This window comes from Musca autumnalis, unplaced genomic scaffold (genome assembly GCF_047663935.1).
Source record: "Musca autumnalis isolate F117 unplaced genomic scaffold, ASM4766393v1 scaffold_1, whole genome shotgun sequence".
NCBI lineage: Eukaryota > Metazoa > Arthropoda > Insecta > Diptera > Muscidae > Musca > Musca autumnalis.
Genome location: NW_027411644.1, coordinates 104014473 through 104029786, shown reverse-complemented (window position 1 = coordinate 104029786; position 15314 = coordinate 104014473). Strand labels below are relative to the sequence as shown.

The 15314-nt window shown below is 37.9% G+C and overlaps 1 protein-coding gene across 1 annotated transcript in view; it reads left to right on the top strand.

The window, feature by feature from the left end:
- Positions 1-15314, top strand: part of Dhc1 (dynein axonemal heavy chain 1) — a 339369-nt gene that overhangs the window by 87297 nt on the left and 236758 nt on the right. The window lies entirely within an intron of this gene.

Genomic DNA, 15314 nt, shown 5'->3' with positions numbered 1-15314 from the left:
AGAACAGCCTTGGAGTGGAACCCTCAGGGAAACCGTCGACCCGGACGTCCAAAAAATACTTGGAGGAGAACCATAAAGACTGAATTAAACCAGATAAATAAATCTTTCGATGAAATAAAACTAATATGTCAAGATAGATTAAGATGGAAATGTATTATAGAAGCCCTATGTTCCCAAGTGGAATAATAAAGGAAAAAAAAATATCAAAGTGTGGAATAATGCTGACAATTTTTGCTGGAAAATTTTATTGACCGCAGAGAACCTCAAATGTTATCGGGAATAACCATTATATGGGGGCTATACCAAAACCTGCCCATGGAAAAAAGACAATCGTTTGCAAAAATATAGCGTTCTAACTAAATTATTGCGGACACTAGAGTGATTACAAAATAAGTTTTTTGATTTCCTTTATTTTTTGCTGTGGTGATGCTGCTCATCAGCAAAACCTTTTAGTTTATTTTCAGATTTTTTTGACTAACGGCTCCAGAGATATCGCGCCTTGAAAAAGTCGAACTCTGTAAAAACTGTATGCAAAGAAAAACTCGTAACTTCTTTGATATTGGTCCAAATAGAAAAAATCGTTTGTTTTTTATTTTTTTTGTTTTTTCAGCATGGATGTAATTTTCGCGATTTAATATTTAAATCCATTTTTATCAATGATTTTACTCTTCGACTTTCTTGAAATTTTTTGGTATTAGACTACGATTAATTACAAAAATTTTAAGTCCTATTTGTTAGTGGGATTGGAATAATTACTATTTTGTCTTAATTTTTCAAAATTTGTCAATACAATCTTTACTTTGTACCCATGTGAAAAAATTGTTATTTTACCAAAAAGTAAGAAAAACTATGTTTTAACATTTGTTTGGTTGTTTTTTAGGAATTTATCTTGAACATCGTAAAACTGAGTGATTTTTCGATTTTGAAAATGAATTAGCAAATATTGTACCAGCCGGACAATAAACTAACTAAACTGATGATCAAACAACTACAGCTCGGAAATTATATGACTGGGCATCCGAGCCAAATAATCTACCAAATATTAAATTGTTCAGAAAATGATTATTTAAATACGGAAGAGAATTTGAAATATGCAATGGTTAATCGTATCGCGGTCACAAAAAACTTCAAGACAGTAGTATTTCAATACAGTAGCAGCTAAACTGTTAGGAGTTGAACGAAGTGACCTTTCGCGCAATTTTGCATATAATGTGCCCACCAATTCTTCAGAACATTCTGAAACTCTAAAATGCATATTACACGTTGTTTAAGCGGTATTTCATATCATATCTTCTACAAAACATATTTCAAGCCCTGTTCACACAGGCAGTTTTTTCTCATATGAATTTGGAATTTCAATGCATTGTTGACATATGCATCAAATTGTCGTTGAAAAAATATGCTAGAAACACCCGGTAGAGGCATTTTACAATAATGCAATGTTCTGAAGAATTGCGTATTACATTCTAGCGAATATTTCTACCAAAGATAACGTTAAGAAAAATTTAACAGTTTTGGAGATGCGCTGCGAAATATATAAATATTATGGAATTTTTAGTTATATTATAAAACTTGTGGCAAAAAAATTAAGTTTTTTCAATAATTTTTCTTGCTTTTTTCTACAAGTTTGTTTAAGAGGTCAAAAAAGATTCGTATTGGTTTCAGAGATATAGCCCCGATATGCTTTGAAAAGTCAATATTTAACCATGTTTAGGTGAGGCCATCCGAACTCGATCTAAGAAAACAAAACCAAAATAGGGTCTTTTGTCTATTTGGTCTATACTTTTATAAAATGCTGGGCAGAAGTTGATTGCACACGATTAGCTCAAAAATGTTGCACAGTGTAATCGTAGTTTCATACAAAAAATAAAGAAAATCGAAGAGTACAATCATTGATAAAAATTGATTTTAAATATTTCGCCAAAATTGCATCCAAGCCCACTGTGGAAAAATTTTTCTAGTTTTTATTAGATAGCAGAAAAAAAATTAAAAAAAAAGATTTTTTCTATTTAGGCCAATATTAAAGAAGTTATGAGTATTTATTTGCATATAATTTTTACAGAATTCGTCTTTTTTAAGGCGCGATATCTCTGGAACCTTCAGTAGCATCACTACAGCAAAAAATAAAATAAATCAAAAACCTAATTTTGAAAAAGTGTCCGATTTCACTGAGAAATCCCCATATATACTTTATAGGGTCGCAAATGATTATTTCAGTGCGTTACAAATCGAAAAAAACTTAATATACCCTCCATACTATGGTGATAAAGTTGCACCAATCGCGTTCGCTTTTATTTGGAATTTTGGGTTCTCTGCGGAAATTAGAATTGTCAATATAGGTGCACGTTTTAGGAGGGTTGGCGTTTTTTATTTGGGATGACGACTTCTATTTTGCTTTTCAAAATGGTCAGGCTTAATCCCATAGTCGTTGTTTTAATATTTTATTAAAACAACTTTAATTTATTAGTGGGAAAAAATTGGCGATGTTTACCAAGGGGTAAGGTAGGGAAGACTATAGTTTAAGATCTCGCCACAGATCTTAATTAATTCCCTTGTTTCTTGTTTTTCAACAAGAAACTTTTTATAGCCAAGTGTCAATTGCTCGCTCAAATAGATAATTGTCCAAAAAACACTCTTAACGATAATTTCTTTGGCACTACCTAAACTCGAGCAACTTCACTTGCAAACAAAACCAAATCTTTCGCACTGCTATGCGTTCGTTGAGTCTCAACGAAAAAAGCACATAACTAAGTTGTTGGTATTGCTTATTAACAGCAATAAACCACACACTTGACGGTGCCCGGTCTCACAATTAGGAGGGTTGGCGTTTTTATTTGGGATGACGACTTCTATTTTGCTTTTCAAAATAGTCAGGCTTAATCCCATAGTTGTTGTTTTAATATTTTATTAAAACATCGCCAATTTTTTCCCACTAATAAATTAAAGTTGTTTTAATAAAATATTAATATTCACATCGCCAATTTTTTCCCTCTAATAAATTAAAGTGGTTTTAATAAATTATTAAAACAACGACTATGGGATTAAGCCTGACTATTTTGAGAAGCAAAAAAAAAAAAATGGTCCACGTGTTCGCTATTGCAAGATTTTAAGTATTTCGAAGATCTTACAATAATTTTTAAGAATATCTGCTGTAATAGCTCTCATAAAACGATCCCCCTCCCTCAATATTCTAAAGATATGGCTGAAATTTGGGACTTAAGGCCTGGGTACATAAGCAGCCTCGTCGCCTTGCTTCATTTCTGACATAATAAAAATAAAATAATAAAGAAGAAGAAAATAGGCTCTGCCCGCTTTATTCTTTTATTGTTATGTCAGAAATGAAACGGGTAAGCAAGGCTAGCAGGCGAGGCAGTTTATGTACTCTGGCCTTTAGTATTCATAAGGGTATTTAACTTTCCACCTTAAATTTGTCGGTATAGGACGACGTCTTCATATAGCCCCTATGGAACGGTCCCTCCCGATTTTAGAATCACTATTAAACCGAAATAGAGAAAATTTGGTATTTTGTTTTCGAGGGGGTATACTTACTTACTTATTTGACCTTCTACAGGACATTCCAATTTGAAATACCGTGTTTCTCGATCTTGTCCTAACCAACGTAATCGTTGTATCTCGATACGTTTACTATACTGATGTCGTTGTATAACACTATGCAACACTGAAAATGCATACAACTTCTAGTATGCATTTTTTGAAAGTACATATTTAGACTACAAAAACCCTAGTAGTGTTTTGTCCTGCCAGTTCCAGTTCGGATTTTATGGCCTCATCTAAACCGGGCTAAATCTGCACTTTTTTACATTTATAAGGCCTTTATTACTAATAGGAATTTGGCCTTGCTGTCTTTAGCAATATTGTAGACCTAAACTAGTAGAACTTATCTTTTGAAAAACCACATAACAAAAACTTCATCTTACTTACTTACTTAGCTGGCCCATTACAGAACATTTGTTCTATAGGCCGAACTAAGAAAAGATCTCCAATTCTCTCTATTTGTTGCTTCGCTTTCTGGAATACCGCGCCTTTTCATCTCATCATCCACTTGTTTGCGCCTTAGCCTGCCAATTCTGCGTGCACCGCCAAGCGGACCGTGTTTATACACCTTTTTAGCGGGGTCATCATCGCTCATTCTTATGATATGGCCTAGCCAACGCAATCGCTGCATCTCGATACGTTTACCAATATTGATGTCGTTGTACAGCAGATACAGCTCGTGGTTCATGCGACGTCGATATTCACCGTCAACGCAGATTGGTCCGTAGATCTTTCGAAGAATTTTTCTCTCAAACACACCAAGCACTGTCATGTCTGCTTGCGCAAGTACCCAGGCTTCGGAGCCATACATCAGCACGGGTAGTATCAGTGTTTTGTAGAGCGTTATTTTTGTTTGACGAGATGTGGATTTGTTTTTAAACTGCTTACTTAAACCAAAGTAGCATCTGTTGGCCAATACAATTCTTCTCTTTTTATTTCACATCTGATGTCGTTTGTTGTGTTTACGGAGGTGTTACTACCTCAATATTATAGGAACCAACTTCCACAGTCGGTCCGAGCTCAATGGACGCATTGCGCGTCGACACAATCAACTTGGTCTTCTCACCGTTTACCGCCAGACCCACTTTAGCAGATTCTCCTTCGACCTTCATAAAGGTATCGGTTACTTCTTCTACTGATCGTACCATGATGGATATATCATCAGCATAAGCAAGTAACATGTGACTATTGGTGTAGATTGTGCCACTTCTTTTGACGTTTGCCTCTCGTATAACCTTTTCCAGCAGGATGTTAAAGAGATCACACGAAAAGCTGTCTCCTTGTCTGAAACCTCTTTTGGCACCAAACTCTTCGGAGAGGTTAAAGTCATTTTGCAAAGCCGGATGAGCTTTGCGGGGATACCAAATTCATACATGGCTTGGAATACCTTTGAACGCAGAGGGCTGTCGAAGGCTGCTTTATAATCGACAAAAAGGTGGTAGGTGTCGATCTGCATCTCTTGGGTCTTCTCCAGGATTTGCCGCAGGGTAAATATCTGATCAATGGTGGACTTGCCAGGTCTAAAGCCGCATTGGTATGGTCCAATTATCTCGTTGACCATAGGCTTTAGTCGTTCGCACAATATCCCTGACACGATCTTGTAGGCAATAAGGAGTAGACTTATGACCCTATAGTTAGAGCATACAGTCTTATCTCCCTTCTTGTGGACGGGGCACAGGATACTCAGGTTCCAATCGTCGGGTACTCGTTCTTCCTGCCAGATGGTGCTAACTAGCTGATGAATACACCTTATCAGCGTGTCGCCTCCGGTTTTGAACAGCTCGGCTGGTGAGCCATCGGCCCCTGCTGCCTTATTATTCTTCAGCCGATTTATTGCTGTCTTTACCTCATCTTGGCTGGGCGGTATACATTCAATACCATCTTCTGGGATTGGGACTGTGGTATCTTCGTCATCTTCGCTGCTATTGAATACCAACAGATTTGAAAAATGTTCTTTCCATATCCTGAGTACACTATCTGTATCAGTTACCAAATTACCTTGCTGGTCTCTACAGGAGGATGTGCCTGTACCAAAGCCATCAGTTTGATGCTTGACTCTTTGGTAGAATTTTCGGACTTCATTCTGGCTCCTGTACATCTCGATTTTTTCACACTCCCGCTTTTCCATCTCTCTCTTTTTCCTGCGGAAAAGACGTTTCTCCTCTCTCCTTTTCTCCCTGTATCTCTCTCGTGCGCTACGCGTTGCTACGGATTGTAAAGTAGCCTTATATGCCGCATTTTTCTCTTCGGTGGCAGCACGACACTCCTCATCATACTATGGATTCCTTGGTGGAGGTCTCTGGTATCCAAGTATGGATTTTGCGGCTGTTTGCATGGAGTGGGCAATGCTTTGCCATTGCGCTGATATGTTATCGGGATGAGGAGTGCTTTGATTAAGCAATTGGGCTAGTTGAGTGGAATATGCTGTGGCTATCTGTTGTGATTGCAGCTTACCGATGTCTAACTTTCGTGTTGTGTCTGTTCGTACTTTGTTTGCTACGTTTAAGCGGGTGCGTACCTGCAACAAGGTTGTGGTCCGAATCAATGTTTGCGCCTCGGAACGATCGTACATCCAACACGATCGATGAATGTCTTCCATCTATCACAACATGATCAATTTTATTTCTTGTTTTCTGATCTGGAGACAGCCAGGTGCCCTTATGAATATCGAGATGATTAAATCTGGTACTGCTAACTACCATGTTTTTTGCAGCTGCAAAGTCTATCAGCCTCATACCATTGTCAGATGTTTCACTGTGGAGACTGAATTTCCCGACTGTTGGGCCAAAGATATTCTCCTTTCCAATTTTGGCATTAAAATCGCATAGAATGATTTTAATGTCATGGGCAGGGCAACGGTCATAAGTTTCTTCTAAGCGCTCGTAAAATATATCTTTGTTCGTCCTTTTCTTCAGTGGGAGCATGAGCGCAAATAAAGCTGATGTTGAAGAATTTAGCTTTTATTCGAATTGCAGCAAGTCTTTCATTCACTGGGGTGAAACTGGATACCAGATGTTTTAGTCTCCGACTAACTACGAATCCGCAACCAAACTCATGCTTTACGTCATGGCAGCTATAATACAGTGCGTCACCTTTAGGTGTTGTTGTGACGCCTTTCCCAATCCATCGTATTTGCTGTGTGGCAGTAATATCGGCCTTGTATTTTTCAAGTACGTCTGCCAATGCGAAGACTGCACCTTCTCTATAAAGAGTGCGAACATTCCAAGTGCAGATTCGCAGATCATGGTCATTAAAACGTTTGCGGGGTTCGTCAACTTTAGAGGGGTTTGTTTTTCTTTTCTTTCGTTTTTTCATAGTAGGCTGTTTTTTCTAGGGGAGGGTTACTAACCCGACGCCCAAACCCAAGTTTTTAACGTTCTTATGGGGGAACGCGCGGCACATGTTAGCTCACTACCTTTAACGGGTGTTAAAGGCAGTTCCCCAGGTGACACCACGGGGAGGTCAGTGTCCACTTGAGATGAAAGAGGGACCAATATAAATCCTGGGTTTTGCCATGTTAAAACCGTTTAGGACCGTTCCTTGGTATCTTCCATCCCCTACGTCACCCAAGAAAAACTCCATCTAGAAGAAAAACTCCATCTAGGGCATCAAAATCTATAAAATATAGAAAATTTTACATAATTGCTGAAATTCTGGTCAGTATCGGCTAAACTATTGGGAGTTGAACCTAGTAACCTTTTGCAAAAATCTTCCAAATACAGTTCTCAAAATTCTTTAGAACATTCTGAAACTCTAAAATGCTTACTTCATGTTGTTTCAGCGGTATTTTGCATCATATCTTTTACAAAACGTATTTCAAACACAGTTCACACCAACAGATTATTCTCGCATTTCGGATTTCACTACATTATTGAAATTTTTATTAAATCGTCGTTAAAAAATATACTGAAAACAACGACATAGAGGCATTTTACAACAATGACATGTTCTGAAGAGTTGTGTATTACATTCCAGGGAATATTTTTCTAAAAGAAAATAATTAAAAATTAACGGTTTGGAGATACGGTGCGAAATGTATAAAAATTGTGGCATTTTTGCATATATTTTGAAATTTGAAGCAATAAATGTAGTTTTTCGAGTTCATTATTTCTCAAAATATTTTATTCTTGTCCTTATCTACCAATTTGCTTCAGAGGTCAGAAGAGATATAGCCCCGAATTTCTTTAAAAACTCAATATTTAACCATATTTGGATGGGGCCATAAAATCCGAGCTGGATCTGACACAACAAAACCCAACTAGGGTTTCTTGCTGTTTGGGTCTGTACTTTTAAAAAATCCTCAGTTCGAATTGTTTGCACAAGATCACCTTAAAAATGTTGCACAGTGTAATTCATACAGCTCGTTGTTCATACGACATCAACGCAGATTGGCTCGTAAATCTTTCGAAGAATTTTTCTCATAAATACACCAAACACTGTCTTATCTTCTTGCGCAAATACCAATGTTTCCGAACCACACATTAGCACGGGTAGTATCAGCGTTTTGTTATGTGTTATTTTTGTTTGACGAGAAGTGGTTTTTTATTTGAAAATTTTGCCTTTTTTAGGCGAAGATCATTTTTTTTAGTATTAATTTTTAATGAATTTCTCATTGGAATCGAGCTTGATGAACAATGAATAATGCAAGTGAAAAGGGAAGCCGACGACGATTCGAACCCACACACCCACCACTATGTGACATGCATGTTTCGACTTTGGTAAAGTCTCCTCAGACATATCGGATGTGGAGCGGCTTCGATGTCCTCGAACTTTTCTTCTTTCAAATGCATTTTGTTTTGTTTTTTACAACAACAATGGGGATTTTCCCATTTAGTTGTGCTTTTATGACAAACGCTTAGCGCTGCCTTTGAAAGTAATGAGTTTGGCTCTGAACGCTAACACGCCGTGACAACACTTTTTTCTTGTGTTTTTCAAGGACGTGGGTTCAACCCCCAGCCTGGCTCAGCTGATTTTATTTTTTATTTGAAAATTTTGCCTTTTTTAGGCGAAGATCATTTTTTTAGTATTAATTTTTAATGAATTTCTCATTTTTAAATTGCTTACTTAGACCAAAGTAGCATCATTTGACCAATGCAATTCTTCTTGATGATGATGCTATTTGTTGTGTTTATGGCGGTGTCGGCGAAGACAAAGTCTAAATTAATTATATGAACCAACTTCAACAGTTGGTCCGTCTTCTATGGACACATTTCGCGTCGGCACCAGCAACTTGATCTTGTTGTCAGATCCACTTTAGTAGATTCTCCTTCGACCTTCTTAATGATATCAGTTACTTATTTTACTCATCGACCCATGATGTCAACATCGTCAGCAAAGCAAACAACATGGGACTATTGGCAACTTCATCTTGTTGTCAGATCCACTTTAGTAGATTCTCCTTCGACCTTCTTAATGATATCAGTTACTTCTTTTACTCATCGACCCATGATGTCAACATCGTCAGCAAAGCAAGCAACATGGGGCTATTGGTGTATATTGTGCCATTTCTTTTGACGTTTGCATCTCGTATAACCTTTTTCGGCAGAATGTTGAAGAGATCACACGAGAGGCTGTCTGAAACCTCTTTTGGTACTAAACTCTTCGGAGAGGTTCTTAACCATTTTAACTGGGAACCAGGTATTAGTTAAAGTCATTTTACAAAGCCGAATAAGCTTTGAGACGATACTAACTCAGACATGGCTTGGAATACGTTTGAACATAGGGGGCTGTCGAAGGTTGTTTTTATAATAGACAAGAAGGTTGTAGATGTCGATCTTCCCCAGAATTTGCAGCATGGTGGATTTGCCAGGTCTAAAGCCGCATTGATAAGTCCCAATTATTTCGTTGAACATAGACTTTACTCGTCCACACAATATCTCTGACACTATCTCATAAGCAATAGGGAGCAGACTTATACACCGTCCTCTCTTGTGGACGGCTTATGTATACATCTTATCAGCGTATTGCATCCGGTTTTGAACAGCTCGGATGGTAACACTGTACAACAAAATTTAACTTTTTTCAAAATTACAAGAAACCCCGCACAGATTATGAAAGAGGGCCGAAAACAAGATGACACGTGTATCGGCGTTTTGAAAGTTTACGTCGGGAAGTAACCTAAATAGACGTGGCAAGTTCCGCCAATTTCTACAGGTTTTGAAATATTTGAGATTCTTATTCAGACCCCTAAGAATCCTTGCATTTTAGGTATAAAGTGTCTTTGGCAATATTACTGACAACAATGCGGGGTATCTTTTTATGAAAAAAATTAACCCTCATGCGAGTCACTAAACGGGTCTTTTTGATCTTTTTTTTCAAAAACGTTTAAAAACTCCTTTAAAATGTGATCGTATCAGATCAAAATATTCTACAAAATTATTTGTAATAAAATTTACTATAGGTCCCCGAATACACCAAAACTTTAAATTGTACCTAAACGCCAGGAATCTGGCAACAATAAAATCACATTTTAGGGTTAATGTTGTACTTTATCTGAGTTTATTAAGTTTTGTCCCACAAAACTTCATTCTAGATAGAAGACGTCAAAGACAAAAATATTCTCCATCATATTTTAATATAAGTCGCCGAATAAATGAAACATGTATTTACAATATATATCAAGCAAATATATACGTCAAATTTGCCAACAAAATATCCAAATATTTTTTGAATAAATTTGTTTTGTTCTTTTTTCGAGTTGATGCATGAAAGTAACATGAAATTTAATTTCAGACGAAAGGTGTTAAAAGAAGAAATATTCTACATAAAATTTCACTTTAAGTCCCAGAACAAACTCTATATCTAAGTAAAATACTTTGTTAAGAAAATTACGTTACAAAACTTTTAGACTCTTAATTAAAATTTATTCCATACTGAGTCAAAATATTCTAAAATACTTCACTTTCTGTTAATTGTGCCAAAAGAAGGAATGTTCCAAATCAAATTTCATTACGAGTCTCTGAATAAAAGAAATATTTAGCTATAATATTTGAGATCTCCAGAAGCTTTCGCTTTTTATATATGATTTAGGACCATATTCTACCGTTTTTATTAACATTTTCGTTGTCTGCGGTCACAAAATATATATTATTGATGTTTTTCATAATAAATTCTTTCCTGCTGACGTTATTTTAGTTTATAGTACTAAAATACGTAATTTTACAAAGTCCGATCTGGGTTATCAATATTTTCCCTGTATATATTCACCGTAGATATTCAAAAAAACAGTTTGAATCGAGCACACATAATCTTCTGAAAGAATTTATTATGAAATCCATTAATAAAATATATTTTGTGACCGCAGATAACGAAAATGTGAATAAAAACGGAAAAAAGCCAAAGCTTCTGGAGATGTTAAATATTATTTCTACAAATTTCTTTTATTCAGAGACTCGTAATGAAATTTGATTTGGAACATTTCTTCTTTTGGCACAATTCCCAAAAAGTGTAGTATTTTAGGAGATTTTGACTCAGTATGGAATAAATTTTAATTAAGAGTCTAAAAGTTTTGTAACGTAATTTTCTTAACAAAGTATTTTACTTAGATATAGAGTTTGTTCTGGGGCTTACAGTGAAATTTTGTGTAGAATATTTCTTCTTTTAACACCTTTCCTCTAAAACTAAATTTCATGTTACTTTCATGCATCAACTCGAAAAAAGAACAAACAAATTTATTCAAAAAATATTTGGGTATTTTGTTGGCAAATTTGACGTATATATTTTCTTGATATATATTGTAAATACGGGTGACGTAGGGGATGGAAGATACCAAGCAACGGTCCTGACCGGTTTTAACATGGCAAAGCCCAGGATTTATCTTGGTCCCTCTTTCATCCCAAGTGGACACTGACCTCCCCGTGGTGTCACCTGGGGAACTGCCTTTAACACCCGTTAAAGGTAGTGAGCTAACATGTGCCGCGCGTTCACCCATAAGAACGTTAAAAACTTGGGTTTGGGTCGTCGGGCTAGTAACCCTCCCCTAGAAAAAACAGCCTACTATGAAAAAACGAAAGAAAAGAAAAAGAAACCCCTCTAAAGTTGACGAACCACGCAAACGTTTTAAGGACCATGATCTGCGAATCTGCACCTGGAATGTTCGCACTCTTTATAGAGAAGGTGCAGTCTTCGCATTGGCAGACGTACTTGAAAAGTACAAGACCGATATTACTGCCATACAGGAAATACGATGGATTGGGAAAGGCGTCACAACAACACCTAAAGGTGACGCACTGTATTATAGCTGCCATGACGTAAAGCATGAGTTTGGTTGTGGATTCGTAGTTAGTCGGAGACTAAAACATCTGGTATCCAGCTTCACCCCAGTGAATGAAAGACTTGCTGCAATTCGAATAAAAGCTAAATTCTTCAACATCAGCTTTATTTGCGCTCATGCTCCCACTGAAGAAAAGGACGAACAGACCAAAGATATATTTTACGAGCGCTTAGAAGAAACATATGACCGATGCCCTGCCCATGACATTAAAACCATTCTAGGCGATTTTAATGCCAAAATTGGAAAGGAGAATATCTTTGGCCCAACAGTCGGGAAATTCAGTCTCCACAATGAAACATCTGACAATGGTATGAGGCTGATAGACTTTGCAGCCGCAAAAAACATGGTAGTTAGCAGTACCAGATTTAATCATCTCGATATTCATAAGGGCACCTGGCTGTCTCCAGATCAGAAAACAAGAAACCAAATTGATCATGTTGTGATAGATGGAAGACATTCATCGAGCGTGTTGGATGTACGATCGTTCCGAGGCGCAAACATTGATTCGGACCACTACCTTGTTGCAGCAAAGGTACGCACCCGCTTAAACGTAGCAAACAAAGTACGAACAGACACAACACGAAAGTTAGACATCGGTAAGCTGCAATCACAACAGATAGCCACAGCATATTCCACTCAACTAGCCCAATTGCTTAATCAAAGCACTCCTCATCCCGATAACATATCAGCGCAATGGCAAAGCATTGCCCACTCCATGCAAACAGCCGCAAAATCCATAATTGGATACCAGAGACCTCCACCAAGGAATCCATGGTATGATCAGGAGTGTCGTGCTGCCACCGAAGAGAAAAATGCGGCATATAGAGCTACTTTACAATCCGTAGCGCACGAGAGAAATACGGGGAGAAAAGGAGAGAGGAGAAACGTCTTTTCCGCAGAAAAAAGAGAGAGATGGAAAAGCGGGGGTGTGAAAAAATCGAGATGTACAGGAACCAGAATGAAGTCCGAAAATTCTACCAAAGAGTCAAGCATCAAACTGATGGCTTTGGTACAGGCACATCCTCCTGTAGAGACCAGAAAGGAAATTTGGTAACTGATACAGATAGTGTACTTAGGATATGGAAAGAACATTTTTCAAATCTGTTGGTATCCAATAGCAGCGAAGACGACGAAGATACCACAGTCCCAATCCCAGAAGATGGTATTGACTGTATACCGCCCAGCCAAGATGGGGTAAAGACAGCAATAAATCGGCTGAAGAATAATAAGGCAGCAGGGGCCGATGGCTTACCAGCCGAGCTGTTCAAAACCGGAGGCGACACGCTGATAAGGTGTATTCATCAGCTAGTTAGCACCATCTGGCAGGAAGAACGAGTACCCGACGATTGGAACCTGAGTATCCTGTGCCCCGTCCACAAGAAGGGAGATAAGACTGTATGCTCTAACTATAGGGACATAAGTCTACTCCCTATTGCCTACAAGATCGTGTCAGGGATATTGTGCGAACGACTAAAGCCTATGGTCAATGAAATAATTGGACCATACCAAAGCGGCTTTAGACCTGGCAAGTCCACGATTGACCAGATATTTACCCTGCGGCAAATCCTGGAGAAGACCCAAGAGATGCAGATCGACACCTACCACCTTTTTGTCGATTATAAAGCAGTCTTCGACAGCCCGCTGCGTTCAAAGGTATTTCAAGCCATGTTTGAATTTGGTATCCCCGCAAAGCTCATTCGGCTTTGTAAAATGACTTTAACTGACACGAGGTCCTCAGTTAAAATAGGAAAGAACCTCTCCGAAGAGTTTGGTACCAAAAGAGGTTTCAGACAAGGCGACAGCCTTTCGTGTGACCTCTTCAACATCCTGCTAGAAAAGGTTATACGAGAGGCAAACGTCAAAAGAAGTGGCACAATCTACACCAATAGTCACATGTTACTTGCTTATGCTGATGATATAGACATCATGGGCCGATCAGTAAAAGAAGTAACTGATACCTTTATAAAGGTCGAAGGAGAATCTGCTAAAGTGGGTCTGGCGGTAAACGGTGAGAAGACCAAGTTGATGGTGTCGACGCGCAATGCGTCCATTGAGCTCGGACCGACTGTGAAAGTTGGTTCCTATAACATTGAGGTAGTAAAAGACTTCTTCTACCTCGGCACCTCCGTAAACACAACAAACGACATCAGTTGTGAAATAAAATGAAGAATTGTATTGGCCAACAGATGCTACTTTGGATTAAGTAAGCAGTTTAAAAACAAAGCCACATCTCGTCAAACAAAAATAACGCTCTACAAAACACTGATACTACCCGTGCTGATGTATGGCTCCGAAGCCTGGGTACTTGCGCAAGCAGACATGGCAGTGCTTGGTGTGTTTGAGAGAAAAATTCTTCGAAAGATCTACGGACCAATCTGCGTTGACGGTGAATATCGACGTCGCATGAACCACGAGCTGTATCTGCTATACAACGACTTGAATATTGTTAAACGTATCGAGATGCAGCGATTGCGTTGGCTAAGCCATATCATAAGAATGAGCGATGATGAACCCGCTAAAAAGGCGTATAAATACGGAGCGCTTGTCGGTGCACGCAGAATTGGCAGGCCAAAGAATAGATGGCGCAAACAAGTGGATGATGAGATGAAAAGGCGCGGTATTCCAGAGTGCGAAGCAACAAATAGAGAGGAATGGAGATCTCTTCTTAGTTCGGCCTATAGAACAAATGTTCTGTAATGGGCCAGCTAAGTAAGTAAGTAATATTGTAAATACATATTTCATTTATTCGCCGACTTAAATTAAAATTTGATGGAGAATATTTTTGTCTTTGACGTCTTCTATCTAGAATGAAGTTTTGTGGGACAAAAGTACAACATTAACCCTAAAATGTGATTTTATTTTTGCCAGATTCTTGGCGTTTATGTACGATTTAGAGTTTTGGTGTATTCGGGAACCTATAGTAAAATTTTATGACAAATAATTTTGTAGAATATTTTTATTTGATACAATCACATTTTAAAGGAGTTTTTAAACGTTTTTGAAAAAAGCACCAAAAAGACCCGTTTAGTGACTCGCATGAGGGTTATTTTTTTCATAAAAAGATACCCCGCACTGTTGTCAGTAATATTGCCAAAGACACTTTATACCTAAAATGCAAGAATTCCAGGGAATCTGATGTCGACTATTTCAAAACCTGTAGAAATGGGCGGAACTTGCCACGCCTATTTAGGTTACTTTCCGACGTAAACTTTCAGAACGCCGATACACGTTTTTTCTTTTTTCGGTCCTCTTCATAATCTGGCCGAATTGTCTTGTAATTATTTTTTGTGTTGTACAGTGTAACCCATCAGCTTCTGCTGCCTTATTTTTCATTTGTCTATATCTAATTTTGGCCGGGCGGTATACATTCAATACCATCTTTCTTCTACATCTTGTTTTTTCACACTCACATTTTTTCCTTTTTTCTGGGGAAAAGACGTTCCTCCTCTCTACTTTTCTCCCGATACCTTTTCGTGCGCTACGCACT